General features: G+C 48.1%; 1 long non-coding RNA gene and 2 other non-coding genes across 3 annotated transcripts; all 3 read right to left on the reverse strand.

Annotated features, from left to right (window-relative positions):
- Nucleotides 1-14,522: 14,522 nt before the first annotated feature.
- Nucleotides 14,523-16,710, reverse strand: LOC104144723 (uncharacterized). Its single transcript, XR_011134934.1, has 4 exons — nt 16,631-16,710; nt 15,946-15,966; nt 15,381-15,458; nt 14,523-14,690 (listed from the first exon to the last, which is right to left on the reverse strand). It is a non-coding gene; the product is annotated as an uncharacterized lncRNA (long non-coding RNA).
- LOC138061346 (small nucleolar RNA SNORD65) lies at nt 14,764-14,837 on the reverse strand. The gene has a single exon (XR_011134982.1). It is a non-coding gene; the product is annotated as a small nucleolar RNA SNORD65 (small nucleolar RNA).
- On the reverse strand, nt 15,609-15,683 carry LOC138061342 (small nucleolar RNA SNORD49). The gene has a single exon (XR_011134978.1). It is a non-coding gene; the product is annotated as a small nucleolar RNA SNORD49 (small nucleolar RNA).
- Nucleotides 16,711-17,608: the final 898 nt, after the last annotated feature.

Here is a 17,608-nt window from a genome sequence, read left to right on the forward strand (position 1 = left end):
GAGATCTGGTGTTGAAGTTGCATCTCGGGCTAAACGCCCAGCTGGCACCGCAGGGCGCACCAGCCAAACCTGCGAAAGGAGGAGAAACGCGGGCTAAGTGCTGCCACTCCGGTTTCTCCAGGGTGCTTAAAAAAAAAAAGAAGAGCAGTGAGGGTTTTCTCCATGTTGCGCCAGCTGCCTGGGGGAAGAAGTAGCCCAGTTTGTTGGCTGGATTCTGCAGGACGGACGCAAGACAAGCTGAAGCATCATAAAAGTAGCTGCTTTTCTTTTTCCTTCCTTTTTTTTTTTTTAAATGCTTTTAAATGTCACCAGGGCCCAAACCTTTGCCAAACGAGCGTGGGACCTGCAGCCCCCGCTGCCTTGGCCCCGCGCGGCAGCTTTCCCGCGGTGCCTCTGCGCAGCCTCCTTCCCGGCACTGCTCCGCGCGCTCTTGACCTTGCTACGACATTTCATAACTCAGCCGTCCAACGCAGTCGAGAAGGACGTCAAGGCTAAAATTTAGGGGCTATTAAACCTCCCCTTCCTGTTTGCCTGGTCCCAGAGGCCGTGGCAGCGCAGGGACGGAGCTGATGGAGGGGAACGTACCTCCTCGCTTTACGGGTGAGAAACTGAGGAAGTGAGCTGCAACGGCCCGCAGCTGGAGCACATTTCTTATTTCTGAAAAGTGTGAGCTCTGAGCTGGAGCAAGGGCTTTGCAAGGCCCCAAAAGCAGGATCTGCCTCCGCCCCACGTCCTGCTCCCCGTACGCAGCAGCTTTTGCTCTCTCGGCTCCTTGCAACCCAAAGACCCCGGCTCCCCTCCTTCCCCCGCACAGCTCAGTCCCTCCCATCTACTGAAATTATTTAAATCATAAGCTCCTTGGGGCAAGGTTTTTATTTTTGGTTCAGTATTTGCACAGGACCCGGCCGGACTGGACCTCAGCATCCACCTGGCCCTCTCGATTCGGCTGTGCATATTCATAAAACAGCCATTTTGCACCGAGAGCGCCACATCACGCGTTCATGGGGGGGGGGGGGGTCATGCTCCGAATCCCCTGAGCCACACCAGCCACCCGGCCGGCTGCTCGGGCCACCTCGGCCCTCTGCCTGCTGCAGCCAGGAGACCCCCCCCCCAACCGGCCCCTCTCGGCCGGAGGGGGGGGCCATCCGCACCCGTCAGCGCTGCTTTCGGCCCCAGAGGGCTAAACCCGCAGGCGGCGCGGCCGCGGGGGGCTCCCGGCAGCGCTCTCTCCCTCGGGCGAGCTGCCTCGGGGAGGCCTCGGCGCAGCCCTTGCCGGCGCGCCCCACCGCAGCGGCAAGCGTAGCCCCTCTGCGGCGAGCCCGGCTCAGCAAGGGAAACGCCTAGCGAGGGCCTCGGGGCGATATATTCATGCACGCCGAAGCGTGCACCAAATAAATGACTTTTTTGGGGGGGGGGGGGGGAACAACAGCACCACGGCTCCGATAGATGCGGTGGCGCCGCTATGAAAACACCAGGGCTTTAGCTAATCAGGCGCAGTGCGGATTAGGTCAATTAGCCAGTTATTGCGCTTCAGAACGACGCCGATCCTGTGGGCTCAGGAAACGGGGGGGGGGTTCAAGCAGCAGGAGACCCCTTCCCTTTCCAGCCCAGCAGCACCGACACGAGCCTGGCGCTCGCGCCGTCTGTGTTCGGTGTTTCCCGCGCTGCAGCAGGGTCCGAAGCTTTTAAATCGCCCTAGAAGAAGGATTCGAGTACAGAAAAATCACTGCTGCTGGGATATTAAAGCTGATGGAGGTCATTCGTCGTGCAGGGACGGGGTGGGGAGGGATGGCCAGCAGGAGATTAAAAAGCCCATTAAAAACCAGCCAAGCCCAGTTCGGTTAGTTATCTCAGCCAACGCAGCTCCGCCTGTGCGTGAAAGAAACTCTTCCCTAGGAGACGATTTATGCCTTTAGCAGCAAAACACGCAGTCGGAAAGCGCTGCCGTTGGGGAACCCGGCCGGAGGGGAAGCGAGCCGGGGGGCGAGGAGTCGGCGGAGGGCCCCGTCGCGCCGGGCTGCCGCCGTCCGCCTGCACGAGCCCTGTTTGGTGACTGCTAGTATAAAATGAAGGTCACGCGCGGGACGGCTCTCACTCTCGCCTGCCATTCGCCAGCTATCGCTTCGAGAAGAAGCCCCAAATCAAAGCGCAGATCAGCCTGGGCTGAAGCCAGCCAAGTCCCAGCGTAGCAAGGCCCCGGGCTGGGCTGCCCAGGAGACCCCCCGCCAGCGAGGAAGAAAGAAGGTGCACCGCTCTCGCCGCCGCCGCCTTCTCTCTCCGTCTGCTTTGGCTTGAAAAGAAACAGAGCAGGTCTTGATTCTTTAAGAATCAGGTTGAAATACAGTGAGAGGCTTTTCTGTTTCATGAAAGGTCTCCGGGCAATTTTCTTACAGAAAATATTGCATTAACCACCTATCTTGAGGCCTAGAGCTACGCTTTTAAGCATTCTGTGATTCTGTGATCTATAAAGGCAAGGAGGATTTCAGGATATCCTGAGACAGCCCTTCTTATCTGTCTGCCCGTTCCCAGAGAGCAGTGCCAGAGCGGTGACTACGAGACATAAATCCCTCCTACGTGACTTAAACCATCCTTCAGTTTTCCAACAGGTCAATGGGAAAACGACTCAGAGCTAGTAGTATTTGCGGGGGACTTGAAGATGCTTCCAAACATGGAGTTACATAAAGGCAAAGGATTAAGAATACACGAGCAAATTTAATCCACAACCCGGCATTGCCCCTGCTAGCTAGCGGACAAAACGTGCGAGAAGTCTTTGACCATGCACTCAAAGCTAACGCCCATCAGAGGTGGCTCCCAAGGCTCCTTTGCATAAGATGCCTTCGAGGAACAGTTCTCCTGAATTGTCGGGACTGATAACGTTTTTGGAACCATCTTACAGCTTTCCCCGCGCAGTCCGCGTGCCCGGATCAGCCTGCAGAGGTGTCAGCTGCAGCCAGCGGATTCACCGAGCTGCGCCACGAGTTGCCAGCGCAGGGGAAAGCCACCGCATAACGGGTGACCAGTGAGTTCACAGCAGCTCACTTGTAGGAAGCTTTATTATAGAGAAAAACAGTAGCAATGGGCCAGCTGGTGGGAACTACTGCGCTTTTGCACTTTGCGAGGTCCTTGAGCTCATAACCAGAGTCACCAGCTTTCTTTTTTCCCCCCATGTCTCCAAGCAACGTCCTAAATGGGGAAAAAAGACCTGTACTCCCAAAATACGTGATTTGTGCCGAGCTGAGCAGTTGCTGGGAGTAAGATGAGAGCGTTAGCCCATTTCCATGAGCAGTCATTATCGCTGAGCTGGTGGGAGGGAAGGTAGCAATCTAATATACTTCGCCTGTGCATTATCATTAACGAAGGTTAGTGCAGAACTTGTTTACGAGGACGAACTGCAGGAGCCTGGCTGGCTGGAAGGGACTTCGGGGAGCCGGGCTCCCGAGCTGGCGCTGCAGGGCAGGTATCCAAGAGTAAAGGTAGTTTGGGGGTGGGGGGGAGGGTTTTTTTTTTTTAATGTTTTTTGCTTTAACACTGCATAAGCCTCTATCTCAGTTAAGCCTGACCAACGTGGGATTGGAGATGCTGCTGTTGCAGCCCCTCCCAGCAGTTTTGGCCTCTGCATTTTCTGCCCTCTGCTCTCTAACTCTGCAGAAAAGACAACTGTTTCACCTGTGGCTTAGCTTACGGTTTTACATAAAATTGAAAACCAAATTTAATAGAGCTAGAAAAGATGCAGTCTGCTCACCACTGCCCTTTAATTATTTGTGCAATATTCTAAATTCATTCCCCAGGTTTTCTGCCTGCTAATAGCTTATTGATTCAGTAGCTTCTCTGCAACCAGACATCCTTATTTCCCATTTTATTAATTCACTCTGAGGAGAAAATAAACCTATGGCGTCTATAGGGCAGCGCTCAGGAAGGGTTTCCCGAGTTGCTTGTGCCAGAGCTGCTGGAGGATCTGGCTGAAGGAGCAGGCGCCGGCGCGGCTCTTCCCTAACTGCTGCACACGGCATCCCGCGGTGGGTTGTTAGTGGAAACAGATACAGGGTCTGAGCTTTGCAAAGGAGAAGCGCAGGGCCAGGGTAAAAAAAATATATATATAATACTAAATAAAAATCAATCTGCAGCTGCCAGCTCGCCCGCTGCAGATCTGGCCCGTGTGTTTATCACTTCTATTCTCGGGATGCCACGCGAGGCCGCCCTATTTCTGGCTCTCGCACTGGGTTATCGCGCTGCCGGCAGTGGTTTCCCTCTCCGGGGGAAACCCAAGCTCCCCTCGGCTTCGCGCTGCCCGTGGCGGAGCTGACGTGCGATCAGTATTTGGTATAAGCAGCGGCCTGAGGCCTCTGCCGGCGCCGGCCCACGAGCGCTAGAGGCGGTAAAAGCGGCGCCGGATCTGCCCCGCGCGCTAAACCAGCCCCCGTGCTGCGGTCGCCCGGCCGGCGTAGTTCCTGCGCCGTGCAGACCGTACCGGCGCGATTCCCACCCAAAGCATCGCGCGGCGGGCCCGGCTGCCCCGCAGGTGCGAGCTCCTGCCACGGATGGACGGAGACCCAGCGCCGGTCACACGCAGCGCTCGAAGACGCTGGCCCTAACTGATCTGGTGGCTCAGAGGTGGCTGGATCTTCAGGCACACAAAATAAAAGGCATCTGCATCAGAGTTGCCTTCCCACGTTGCTTTCCAACGGGAAGAGACCTTCACCCATTACTTTTTTGTTTCATCTCCTTCCCTGTACGCACCTGCTTGTTAAATTAGGAGTTTCAAGCCAAAGTATTTTTCCAGCCGCGCTGGGGGAAGGTTGACTGCCCCGCTCAGAGCTCCCCTCCGCCGCGCGCTCTGGAAATGGCTTTTCGCAGAGCTGCAAGCTGAATTGCAGAACATAGCTGGCAGGTTTTCCTGGCTAATAGAGGGATCCATAGGGCACCAGCGTGAAACAGAAAGATTACGTTCAGGTTCTTCGAAAGAGATGCAAAAAAAAAAAAAAGTCAATCAGCCAAATTATAAGGGTGAGATTTCCAAACTAGCCCAGCCCCTGACTCCCCCCTTTCCAGCAGCCTTGCAAAGAGTGGCCTTGCAAGCACGCTTAAAGGCAGCTAGGTGACAGGTATTTTCCCAAAAACGGACACACAAGTTACTGCAAAATCAGCCCATGGTTCGGTCAGGGGGGAAAAAAACCTCTGCAGAACAGCTCGAAGCACTGAAGACAGCTCAGGAGATATGATCTGTATTTCACCACTGCTCATTTCCAAACCGCAGCTCGCAGCAGTGGGCCATCAGGCCTGGTAAATTGCGTGCAATGAGTTTAGTCCTCAGGACGCAAACGCCCGTATGGTACGGTGCCACGGCCGTCACCCGGAGATGATCGGTCCTGCTCCCCATCTAGAGAGCTTGATCCCGCTGCCGTTTCTACTAAGACATCACGAGCTTCATTCGGAGCACTGGGCGTTTGCAACGCGCCAAGTCCCCGGGCACGGAGACCGAGGGCGGTCGGAGCGCGGCGCTAGCCGCCCCCCGCGCCGCCAGCCCAGACGCTCTTCCTGCTCGCGGGAGCAACACGTCCCAACTTTGCCCGCAATAACCTCTGTGCCCAGGCCGGGAGAAAACCTTGCTGATGTCAGAGGTAAACTCGCTCCTCCGCACGTCTCCCGCTGCTGCAACGCTCCTCGTTACAGCTCACAAGCCGGGCGGATAACCCGAGCAGGGGGCTGCTTCGTTAAGTGACAAGCCAGACTAATTAGGAAGCGGTAGAGTGCAAGAGCTATTTTTTCTACACCTACACCATACGCATACGCAATGTAAGCGCAACTCTAATTTACGCGGTGCTTTTCAGATAAACCGCATCTTGCAGACGGATCGTAACAGCTCCCGTCTGCGGCCAGCAGAATTACCCGCCTGGGTAACGACGGCGCGCGTATCGGCGCCCTGCGCTCGGCGTCGGCCCCGATCCACCCGCACCGCCCAAGCCTGATGCCAGCGTTAGCACTGCGCAGATTCAATGCGGTTCGCGTGACAAGGCTTAAAACTACATTCCCTGAAGATAACGGCTATTAGTGAGATCGGATGGGGCGCGCGCTCCGGACCAGCGGCTTTCTGAAGCACTGCCACGTAGGTACAACAACGTTTTGTCGGGGCTGTACAGCTCTTACGTATTTAAGCATCCAGAGATGTCCATTACCTCGTCCTTATTTTAATCCCTGCATGTGTTTTCAAATCACTAGCCTCTTCCTCTTCCTTTCACTGGAGTAAAGATAATTATTCTCCCTCTTGGCCCACCGAAACGTCTTCCCAATAACTGACGCTCTTTATATAGAGATCCTTGTGCCCGGGCTCTCGGCGCAGCTTCCTAGGAGAGAGCTCAGCCAGACTGACACGAACAACCTCCTCTCAGCATCACCCTGCACACCAGGGTGACTAATTTCCCACGACCACTGACTGTTTCCTTCTTCCTCCTTGATGTCTAACCCTGGGAAAGCATCACTCTGTTGGGGGAAGAAAGAAAAATAAGCAGGAGCTTTAAATGGAGGTGGATGCTTAAAGTGAGGCGAGAAGCCTTTCGGGGGCCTGCAGCAGTCCCCCACTATCGAATCACGGAGAGTCGGAGAAGGACCAGCCCTCGTCCCAGCTAGGCGCTGCTTTGGTCTGCGAGCGGACTCGGGGGGTTAGTGAGATTATTCGGGTGCTAACGTTGTTTAACACAGGTCGAGCCACCCCGGCTCGCAGCTACCTGCAGCCCTTGCTTTTTCACATGCGATCCGCTTACCAGAGGCTATAGAAGAGATTAGAGAAATTGCCAGACTGGTTACAAGCAATTTTAACCCCTTCGATCAGGAAACAAGGCCTGACTGTGCAGGATGAGCCTATGGTCGTTGGAGAAAAAGTCTGCGCTGGCGCTGCATCTTAACAACTTAAATGTTATTTTGCATTTGTGGTTCAGCACCAATGCTACAAATACCCTTTCTGAACCAATCCACAATCCTGGCCCAAAGAGAGAGCGCTCCCTGCTCGGGAGCGGGGCAGGCGTTTCCCCAAGTACAGCCTGCTTTCTTTCATCGCTGTTTCCTCTTACATCTGCAGTTGCTCTCTGCTTTCCTCCAGGTCCTTCCACACCCTATCTACAACCTCAATGATTTATGCTGCTGCCCTGCCCTTTTACCACCGTTTTACCTGCCCTTTTTACCATAAAATCTTTCCAAAGAGAGAAGCTAACAAGCTTCCATCCAACCCCTAGAGAAACCAACCCACGAAACAGGCTGGGCTTTGCCAGCAGCTACCCCGAACGGGGGCTGCGTCGGTCAGGAGCCTCCCTCACGCTCGTGCGACAGCGTTAGGCCGAGGCGTCGTGCCGGGTCTTCAAACGGTCTCGGTGTCACTGCTGTGAGTTCGGTCTCGCTCTCCTCCCTGCAGCCCTGCCTTGTCTTAGCCTTAGCCTCTGCCTTGCAGATACGCTGCCAAGTGACACGGCCTTGCTGTCGTCTCCAAAGACTTATTTGAAGCTTAAAAGCAGTAGCTTTGAAATGTTTTTTTTCCTTGATGTGGTCTCCCATTTTGCGTTACCAAACAGCCTGGCACCGGCACAAAAGCTTTATAGTGCTTTCCTGCACCACAGAGCATCTTTCTCCCCCAGTCCAGATGCTGCTACAGAAGCACACAGGCTGGTTTAAGAGAGATGACTGGAGAAGCATTAAATCCGATTCAAAGCACTCATACCTCGGGACAGCTTCTTCCCACTATCTCCCAAATCACTGTGCATTTCAAAAGCTCCCAGCTCCCACCTCACTTGGAAACAGCTTTCATCATCTTCACAGCATGCGCCCTATGCATTTCACATCCCGAGCAGCGCTCGGCACAAAGATTTTACTTATTTACTGCTACATTTGAAGGTAATAAATATCCGATTTGACACAATGAAGTAAAAGCACTTCAAGAGCTGACCGGCTAGTCTTGTTTTCCCTCGCTCACCTGGGTAAGTCTCTGATCTCCAGCCTTTTCATCTGTGACACGCAGATAATGCGGCTTCCCTGCCTCGCAGGGATGCTCGTGGACCATTTCGAGATCGTCTGATGGAGGCACAACAGAGAAAAGCATTATATCCTCAGACATTTCACCCGCTGTCACTGTGGGCCAGGTTAAAGAACTGCTACTTATTCACAGATCATTTGAACGCTGGTATTACATTTGCTATCAGATAAGCACCCTGATAACCAGATGCCTGTACAAAATATTCTATATCACTGGTTTCTTGGCCCAGATATTTATTAATAACATTAAAGCTGTTCAGGAAAATACGTTATCTGGGTGATGCACTTAGATTTTGTCTCTTAGCTAGGAATTTTGCCTCTGAATATGCTTTCTAATCTCCAATCTCTTCCACAGCTCAAATTAATAATAAGACCCAATGCAAACTCACAACCAACACAGACTGGCAAACATAGTGCATGTGTAGAATATGAGAAAAACAAAAGCAATCAAATCTGAAGAAACTATCCTCCTAAGTGATCTGGAAAAGTACAGGCAACGCAAGGAGGTTATTCCATAAGCTAGATAATAAATCAAGGTGATGAAAGAAACTGTGACAGCGCACCAGAGAGCCATAGGCAGCGTTAGGAACGCAAATCATGACTTGGTTCAGGTAGAGAGCTTGTGCTGCAGCTCTCGCATACAAATATTTTGCCACAAACTATAACAAGTAAAAGTAGCGTTATGAAAAAATCTAACTAACGAATCGCAAAATCAAACAACCAGTCCAACCCAAAAAGCACGCACAGGAAAGGGGCTACAGTCCCGGAGATAAAGCATTAACATTTCAAGCTGACTAAAACAGCAGAGGTTGCAGATTCGTTCTCCATAGCATAAATAATGTACTTTTCTGTATTTCATTCAAGGTTTTGCAGTTACAATGCTCAGGCGCTGGGCTGCGAAGCTGCTCGACACCCACCGCGATGGAGATGCCTCTGGGCTTTGCTGAACGAGCTGGGGGCTTCGCCACGCAGCCTGCACCCAAATCAAGTTTCAACTCCTTTGGCCTTCCCTCACACCAGGTGTTTCTGCCCCCCAAAAATAAAGAGGAGGACATTTGTTCCCATCACTGCTTATTCAAGGTTATACACCTTGCGTCTCTCCTGTCCTCCCCTCATGAACTCTTTGGGGCTGCGACCGCTACTACCGCCTTAGCATTTCTTGCCAAAGGAAACGGAGCCCCAGCCTTTGCTAGTCCTACAGGAAGAAACAGCATTAACAGCCAATTAAAAGACGACATTTTCACTGTGGGGGGGATTCCCGCGTATTAGTGAAAGTTGCAGATCTTAGTAGACAAGCAAACATGGACTAGCAGTAAAACGGCGTTTCCCTAAACACGCATCTCCCAAGGTTTCGAAACCTGTTTCTCCACAGTAAATACTCTGAACCTGATCACTGCACCATCTTGTGGTCTCAAGTGCCAGGTGGTAAAACGGGGCAGATGTTATTCTCCCTCTTAGTGAATTAAAACGCAGGAGCATAAAGTGCATATTATTTAAAAAAAATATGTTCTTGTATGCCTAAATCAATGGGCAAATCAAAGGCAAGTCAAATTCCACCTGTTCATTTCTTATGGTCCTGAGCTAGGTAAAGATCAGTTCATTGTATTTGTCCTAAATAATTTTAAGCGTGAAAACTGAGATGCTAGGATACACAAACTGTTGAAATAAGGGGCCCGTTGGCCCTAGTGGTAACTTAAATGACATGTCAACCTTGTCCTTCTTTATAGGAGCCCATGACATTTGATAAAGCTGTGGCAGAGCGAAGTCAATCAGGCGCTAGGAGCATTGCCGAGCGCGAGCCCTGGGCGAGCATGAAACCGGCCACAGCTGCTTGGGGCCCTTACTCTGCCGACAGCTCCCTTGGCTTCAGGCAGAGCAAGTCGTCCCTGCCTGCAGCATCGGAGAGATTGTAACGGGACAAAGCATTTGCTAACGTGGCAGCTGGAAGAAAACAACCCCCCTAAATTTTCTTTGCATGACACTATCATCTTAGTCATTCTCGGCTAGAAAAGTGATCCCTTTGACAGCGCTTTCGCCTCCACTGATGTGAAATGCTGAGGGAGAGAGGAGTTGAAAAATTAACTGCTCTTCCACATACCTTCAGGAGAAAGGAATTAAAGTTTCACATTCCAGGACATACTTTATTCTGCAATGGTGACATACTCAGAATAATCCTCCCTCCTCTTTCATTACGTGGATGCAGCCAGCTAAAATTGATTTAATTGAAACAGCAGCCACCGAGCCAGAAAACCGAGCATGTTTTTAGATTTGTTATAGTTAATAGCTGCGGTAATTATAGTAATTTATATTTTTGCAACAGTGATTATTTTAATGCTGATGTACATGTGATTACTTTACAATAACTAATCAAGAGAATGATAACTAGCATTTATATCGAATGTGATGCTTGTGGCTTACAAAAAAGAAACAAGAGTACTCAAAATGCAGCCAGCTTCTCTCCCCCAGGTGACACCAGCCACAGCACGCTTTTGTTCCCTGTCCGCTATCTTTTTCAGGCAACGTTGGAAAGAGCAACAGAGAGAAACAAATGCACCTTCACTGATACATGCAAGCAAACTGTATGCGCAATGCACATTCAGTAGCTGTTTTGTTTAAACTCACTCTCCCATCTTGAACACCGTACCTCCTCAGACTTTTTTTCCCCCCTAACCCTTTCCACCTCAGACATGACTTGTGCTGACCTGCCCACAGTTTCTGCCTTTTACCAGAGTCATAGACAAAGTCCTGAGCTGAGATCACAGGTCAGGGCTATGTGATCCTGGTTAGTGCCCTATATAAACAGGAGCCTGAGGATTTGAGTCGAGTTACTATTACGTGAGTATTCACGCAGAAGTGACTTTCGCAGCTGGCCCGCTCTCAGTAAACACGGTAAAGCGCAAATGGGAATAGGACATCTATCATCTTCCCCCCACGCATCTATCATTTCTCCCCACCCCAGAGACGCCGCTCTCCGTCAGGTCAGCGGGTACTGCACATGTTCAGTGGGTAATAGCACCATACATAATCATTGTTTTTTTTCTCACAAAGGAATTACTACATGACATTCCCATTTCTCATATTGCTAAACTGGCACTCAGCCATTCTTAGCTTCCCCGCTTAAAATTTTCGTTTTTTTTTTTCCCCCTCACAGCCTTAATCCTTTCATCTATTTTAGGTTTATCCTAACTTTGGCTGTTGTTAAGCGCTGGGGGGCTCCCGCCAACTGTTCTCTTAAGTCTTTAGAAAATCCAAAATAATTGTATTTTAAATTGGCATTTTTCTGTTGCTTATTTCCCAATACTGGCAAGCCAATGTGGTTCAAATGTAATAAAACCAGAACAATTTTATTTCCTCTCCCCTCCAAACATTGTGAAACACACAGCAAGACAATGTATGTTCCCATTTAAGATACATTGTAATATTTTATGTTCGGGACACCTATTTTGTTCAAAAGGCACTATATTCTAATAGGAATAAAACTTTTCCATTCATCTCAGCAAAAATCAGCCTTTTAGAGGATCCCTGCTGAGGAATTCTGTTTTTGATGAAAACAATAAACAAGTAATATTAAAGTGAAACTCATGAATAGTAAACTAAAATAGATACCACCAACTTGTAACCTAAATAAATTCAGATAACTGTTTCCTGTTTACATAAGTATTCCCAGATCAACTCTTCCCTCTCTTAATGAGATGATTCTGATACATACTAGGAAGAAACAACAATTACAAAAATAAGCTGCAGCAAATTAAACAGCACATTAAACAGTCAGGCAAAAATCTGCTAAGTTTCTTCTATTTATTGGGAGCTTGTGGCCATGTTTAGCTCCATTATCATTAATAGCGCACAGAATCTCATTTTAAAAGAAGTCAGATTCCTCGTGCTCTTTTTGAATCCTAGAAGAACACCTTCCTTCTTATGCATATCACATCAGCTAAAAAAATGTTTTCTGTCAACAAATTCTAATACATGAGCTCTTAAAACAGGACGAAAACAGTTGTGGTTCAGAAAACATTGGAGCAGAATGTAACTCTAGTTAAAATTTTAATTAAAATAAACAACCTTGGAGCAACCCATTCTTATCTGAATACATATTTGAATAGTATGAAGAAGAAACAAATTAATTGCAAACAAGTTCTGCCTACCCCATTGCCCAGGCTGAACGTTTATAAAAAGCCCTGTATCTATCACAGTAGTGCTCTTAGGAAGGATACAGGTTAAATTACCTGCACAGTATTAGGCACTCTACTGCTTTTAGACGTTTTCTCTGAAAAACGTTTAACCTGCTCTTCCATGATTAAAATGCATAACTCTGGACTTTTCAATGACAGAACCTCTGAAATTATGTCATTGCATTTATGCCCCAAGCAAAGATCTAGGTACAAGCAGTTCCACTGATCTCAAACATTTAGCACGCTCAAGCCTTGCACACATTCTTAATTTATGACTACAGAAAGGTAATTTCTTTGGAGTTCGGTATTTGACCAGCTATTTAACACAGTGCAACTGAGTTGCACAAAATCATCTTAGGGTCATTCGTAACTTCTCGCTAAACCAGTTAAAATTAATGGCTGGTTGAGGAGGGAGTGATGGACAGGGAGCAACACAATTCAGCTAAGACTGAATTAAACCTCACTCCTGCCCTCCAGTAAAAACGTTGTGTTCTGGTAACTGTAGTGCTTAGCCTTTGACCACCACCATCTATAGCCTAGGCTGGCAAATACACACGTCTGTAACTTTGGCAAATCAGGCGGGTTGGACACCCAAAGCGTACGAAGTACCACGTTCTAGTTTGTTCTAGTTTGCCTGTTTATCCAGCTCCACGGGCAGAAGAATATGTACGATAAAGTACACTGATACTATCCTCCTTTTGAGTGCCTTGTCCATTTGCTAAGAAATGGTGCTAACAGAGCTCACACCTATTTTTAAAAACCATCAAAGAACATGGTTCACCTGTGCTAGAGAGGGACCAAGAAGCCAGCCTGTGATGCAAGGTGGAGAGCAGCAAACTACAGTATGTTCTTCCTTTTGAGTAATCACTCAGGAGACAAACAGTCAAGAAAACAGATCCAGCTCTTTATGACAACCAAGAACTGTTCACCCAAAATTTACTACAATAAAAATATTGCTAATCACAAACTATCATTTTTGTCTGGAAACCGTTTTGTTAGCTCTTCTGAATGGTTTCTACCTGTCCCCACACACTCCAGGCAAAACCACTCCAATGAAGGGTGAGGAGAGAGACAAGAAAATCACATGCATATGATTCCTTAAAAACTTACAAACTTTGAGAAAATTCATGGTCCTCCTCCTCCCATTTTGATCGGAGCTCTTTTGTCCTGAACTTTTATTTGCATGGAATCAAGTTTAGGAAGGTAAAACAATATTTGATGTACTTGCACGTGTAGATTTGAATTACTGCACTTTTACAGCTAAACAAATGTATTTCAGATTAGATGAAACTTTCACTACTTTTAAAATTGATACTGAGATATCTTGCACTTGGGGCTGCCCAGATAACATTATATAGACTTGTTAGCATGGCATGAACATGTGCTCACAGAGAAGTAGTTTATTAATCATCTTTACTTTTTTCAAAAAACTAAACTGAAATCTTTCACATGATGCCACCAAGTGGGCAAAACATTCAATAACTTTTGCATTGTTAGGCTGTCGCAGTGGACATGCTCAATCCCTTCAGGTTTGACGAGACTTTGCAGTATTCCGCACCTCCTACAACCTGAGAGCACTGAGGCTTTAGAGCTCGCCAGTTATATTGGCATAATGAATCTAATTGGAAGATACCTGAAGATACCATTCGCTTCAAGCACCTCCATTTCAAGTGTTTCGCTTCCTCCCAAAAAGCTTGATGCCTTCTATTTATTAACCTTGTAGTTGTAGACAAGTTTTAAAACAGGCAATTATCACAAAAGCAGTTTTCTACTCTTCCAACTACACCAAAGCAAGCTGACAAGTTGCAGAGCATGAGTCTCTTTTCCCTTTTTCTCCACATCTGGCAATTACTTTTAGCTTTCCATATCTGACAATTCTTATTTAGAGAAGATATAAAATGCTACCTAGAATGCTATTGCTGCAGGAACAGATTCTGCTACCTCTGCAGAAGACTTGCCAAAACGTTGAGGCCAAAATAACGAGCAAGAAATTTCAACCCTCCAACAAGCTAAAGAAATAGTTGTTTGTCCTATATGGAATGTTTGCTCTCCTTGTAGAGCTACTTAAGGCCTAATCCCTACAGTAATTGCAGCAGCAGTATTATCATCACTTGTTTAAATTGTTTAAGGCAAGTAAATTATCAAACACCAGATGGAATGCTTATACAACTAAAATCTATTCACATCATCTGCAGTAATTATACTGTACTGTGTACACATGTACTTTATCATGTTATAGCAAATTACGAGCATCGAGTATGTTTTTTTCCCTTATAACAATACTCTTTTTAAAAGACATTCCTTTATCCAGTAAAAATGACACAGACCCAAACATAAATTGTTTTGATAACTTTAATATATGCACAGCAGTGTAATTTTTAGTATTTCTTAAAGTCTTAGGACAGGAAAACAGGTAGAGTTTATGACGACTGCTTCCCTGCTCCCTTGAGTATTTTAGTGGATTTCTTCTTCCTCAGACAAGCAAGTTTTCAGTAGGAACACCTGCAATAGAACAGCACGGATAAATTACCCGTGCAACGCCAAATATTAAGTCATTTGTTAATATAAGAGATATCATCAGAAAAACCTTGGCTCACCACCAGTCAATCTGCCGGTAATTCCAGCAATTTTTGGTTAATTTCATCATATGATATCTTTAGATAAACTGATGCATTTTTAACAGAAACAATACCTTATCCTCTTTTTCAATTCTACAGTACTGTCAGCAAAATTGTAGTGCAGAAGACAGCCGCTCTTACACACTTACTATATTTTAGCCTAATAAAATATTTTTTGGCCTAGGACCTCACTTATCATACCTTTAAAGCCAAGAATATACAGAAACATGGTCAACGAGAAGTAATGTTTTGAGATTGTGGCCAAAAACCACCAAGATGAACTAAAGAGCACACAAAATACTACACTCACCCAGAAGAATCTCCTGCTCTTGTAGTCTCAGCTGCCTTCCACATGACTATTAATAGATATTAATAGCAATTAGTATGTGGCAGCAGAGGCCTACAAGCTGCATCTAAGTATATAAATTCCTGGAATCAGATACCACAGGGCTTTGAACTGTGAGGAAGAGAGGAGCGGAACCAGATTGTTTCAAGCGACGAAGACTGAACCTACACAATACTCTTCTGAAACCTCGTATAAAGGTTACGCGGCCCAGTGAAATTCATGACTTACCTTCACATTGGTGCGATTTTCAGGGACCTGCCTGCTCCCTGTACTAAAGGGGTCACATTTCTCTGGAAATACCAAACTCTGCAGCATAAATGAAAGAGATGGATATTAATCCATGATGGATACTACAGGATCACTTTTTACAGAAAGCAAAGCACAGATAAAAGTTGCCTGATTAGTTCTAGCATACACACTTCCAGACAACTCAAACTCCACATGCAAGTAGCTGTATTTCAGACAAGTAAGAAGGTTATCGTCAGTTCTCGCATCTGACGGCACTTCCTATTCAGGGGTATCATCATCAACAGCCAACAACTCTGGTATTTGATTACTTGGGTCAAGAATGAACAGTTATTGTGTCTCAACAGTAGATTTTCCCCTTTGTTTATAGAAGGCATTAGCTCTATAAGCTAATGGCATGTAAAATTAGTTTTAAGCTGACGAAATTAGTGGGGTTTTTTTTTTTTTCTATCTCAAGTGCTGTTTTTAACTATGTCATGAGCAAGTAAAGGCCTGGAACTTTCTTAATAACTTTGTGCAGCTTAGTACAAAATAAAGTTTAACTTACTCTTTACTTCAAGACACCATTCTGCCAGGGAAGAAAAAAAACAAGCATTACTGCAATACTCTTCAAAGATTATTCTACAGTATGGGGTAAAGCGCGTCTACCCAGAAAGAGAAAAATCTCAGCACCAGCAGTCTACTCCGCCTATATTTGGCTTTCCTTCATCATCATCATTACCCAACTTTTAGCAGTCAATTACGAACTGTTTTCAGTCGAGAAATGCAGAAGTCTCCCTTCCAGGAGCTGGCCATGCTGCATTTACCCAAAGGGCAGTTTTTAAACCGAGAAATAAAAACCCCCGCGAGCGCATGGCCGCCGAGCGCTCCCACACGCAGGTAGGCAGGCGGCGGGGCCTGCAGGCCGCGCACCGCTGAACCCGCCGGGCCTCTCCCCGGCAAGGCCCGGCAACCTCCGGCCGAGCGGGGCGCGGAGACGCTCCGGCAGCGCCAGGGCAGCAGCGGCCCGGGCACCCCCGGGGCCGCGGCCCGCGCTCCAGGCCCCCCCGCCGCCGCCGCCAACGGTCGGGCCTAGGCCATGCGGCCCGGGGACGGGACCCCGGGAGCAGAACCACTGCCGGCCCCAGGGGGCTCATCACAGCTCTGCGGAGGGAAGGCGCCCGCGAAGAGAGAGGGCCGCCTCGCCGACCTCCTTCACCGCCCGCCCGCCCTCACAGCGCCCCACCGCCTACCTGCCCCTCGCCCGCCGCCTCAGCCGCGGCGCGAAAGGGCGCGCATGCGCCCGGTGGCCACTTATAAAGGCTTGGGCCGTACCACCGCCGCGGCGGGGAGGCGGGGCGTACCATTGGCAGCGCGAGGGAGGGCGGAGCGTACCATCGCCGTGGCAAGGCGGGGGGGGGGGGAGGAGAGGGCAGGGCCGCCCAGTTTCCACCACCCCCGGGGCGGGCGCTTTCCGCAGCCCCCAAGTACAGCCCCCGCCACTGCTTCCGCCGCTTAAGCTCCAGCAAAAGCCAAAACCGAACTCGGGTGGCCAGTTTGCGACAGCAGTTCATTTTAGTAAAATACATAGCATTGCACTTTGCAGCATCAGTACGTTTATTTCTGCATCCAATTACTCGAAGGTGACCTTTTAAAGGACTTGTATCCTTTTTACTATGCAAAAAATTCAATTATTTACTTTTGCTCCTTACATTAGGATAGTGATTTGTCTAGCCTAATAGACTCTAGATTTGTCTAGAATACACTAACAACCGAGAATTTAGTGAAAGACCAGAAACACATGAGTAAAGGGCAAAAAAAGTTGACCACAAAGAGAAGGAAGAGGAGAAAACGCTCTATGCAACCCTTCTCTAGGTTACACAGATTTCAGTTAACTATGCTCAGGAAAAAGCATTTGCTAAAGATCTAGCGCTCATTGTTAACGATCAGAACCCAGCAATTCATATTCAAGTAACTAAGGCTACAACTCCTGACACCAGCAAACATCTTTCGAGGCTTCTCTATATATCATCAAGCAGCAAAAACAGGCTGGCACTCAACTACAGAAAAATTCTCTGTAGGCCCCTTCAACAGCAAACCTCTATTTTCTTGCAGTTAAGCTACTGCGTTCTCGTTAACACACAAAACCCTCCCCTCAAGCCATAACGGACACAACAGACCCCTACTAACACGGGAGCCTTTCTAAGGCATGTTCACGACTAAGCGGAAGG

The sequence above is a fragment of the Struthio camelus genome, chromosome 16 (genome assembly GCF_040807025.1).
Source record: "Struthio camelus isolate bStrCam1 chromosome 16, bStrCam1.hap1, whole genome shotgun sequence".
NCBI classification, from domain to species: domain Eukaryota; kingdom Metazoa; phylum Chordata; class Aves; order Struthioniformes; family Struthionidae; genus Struthio; species Struthio camelus.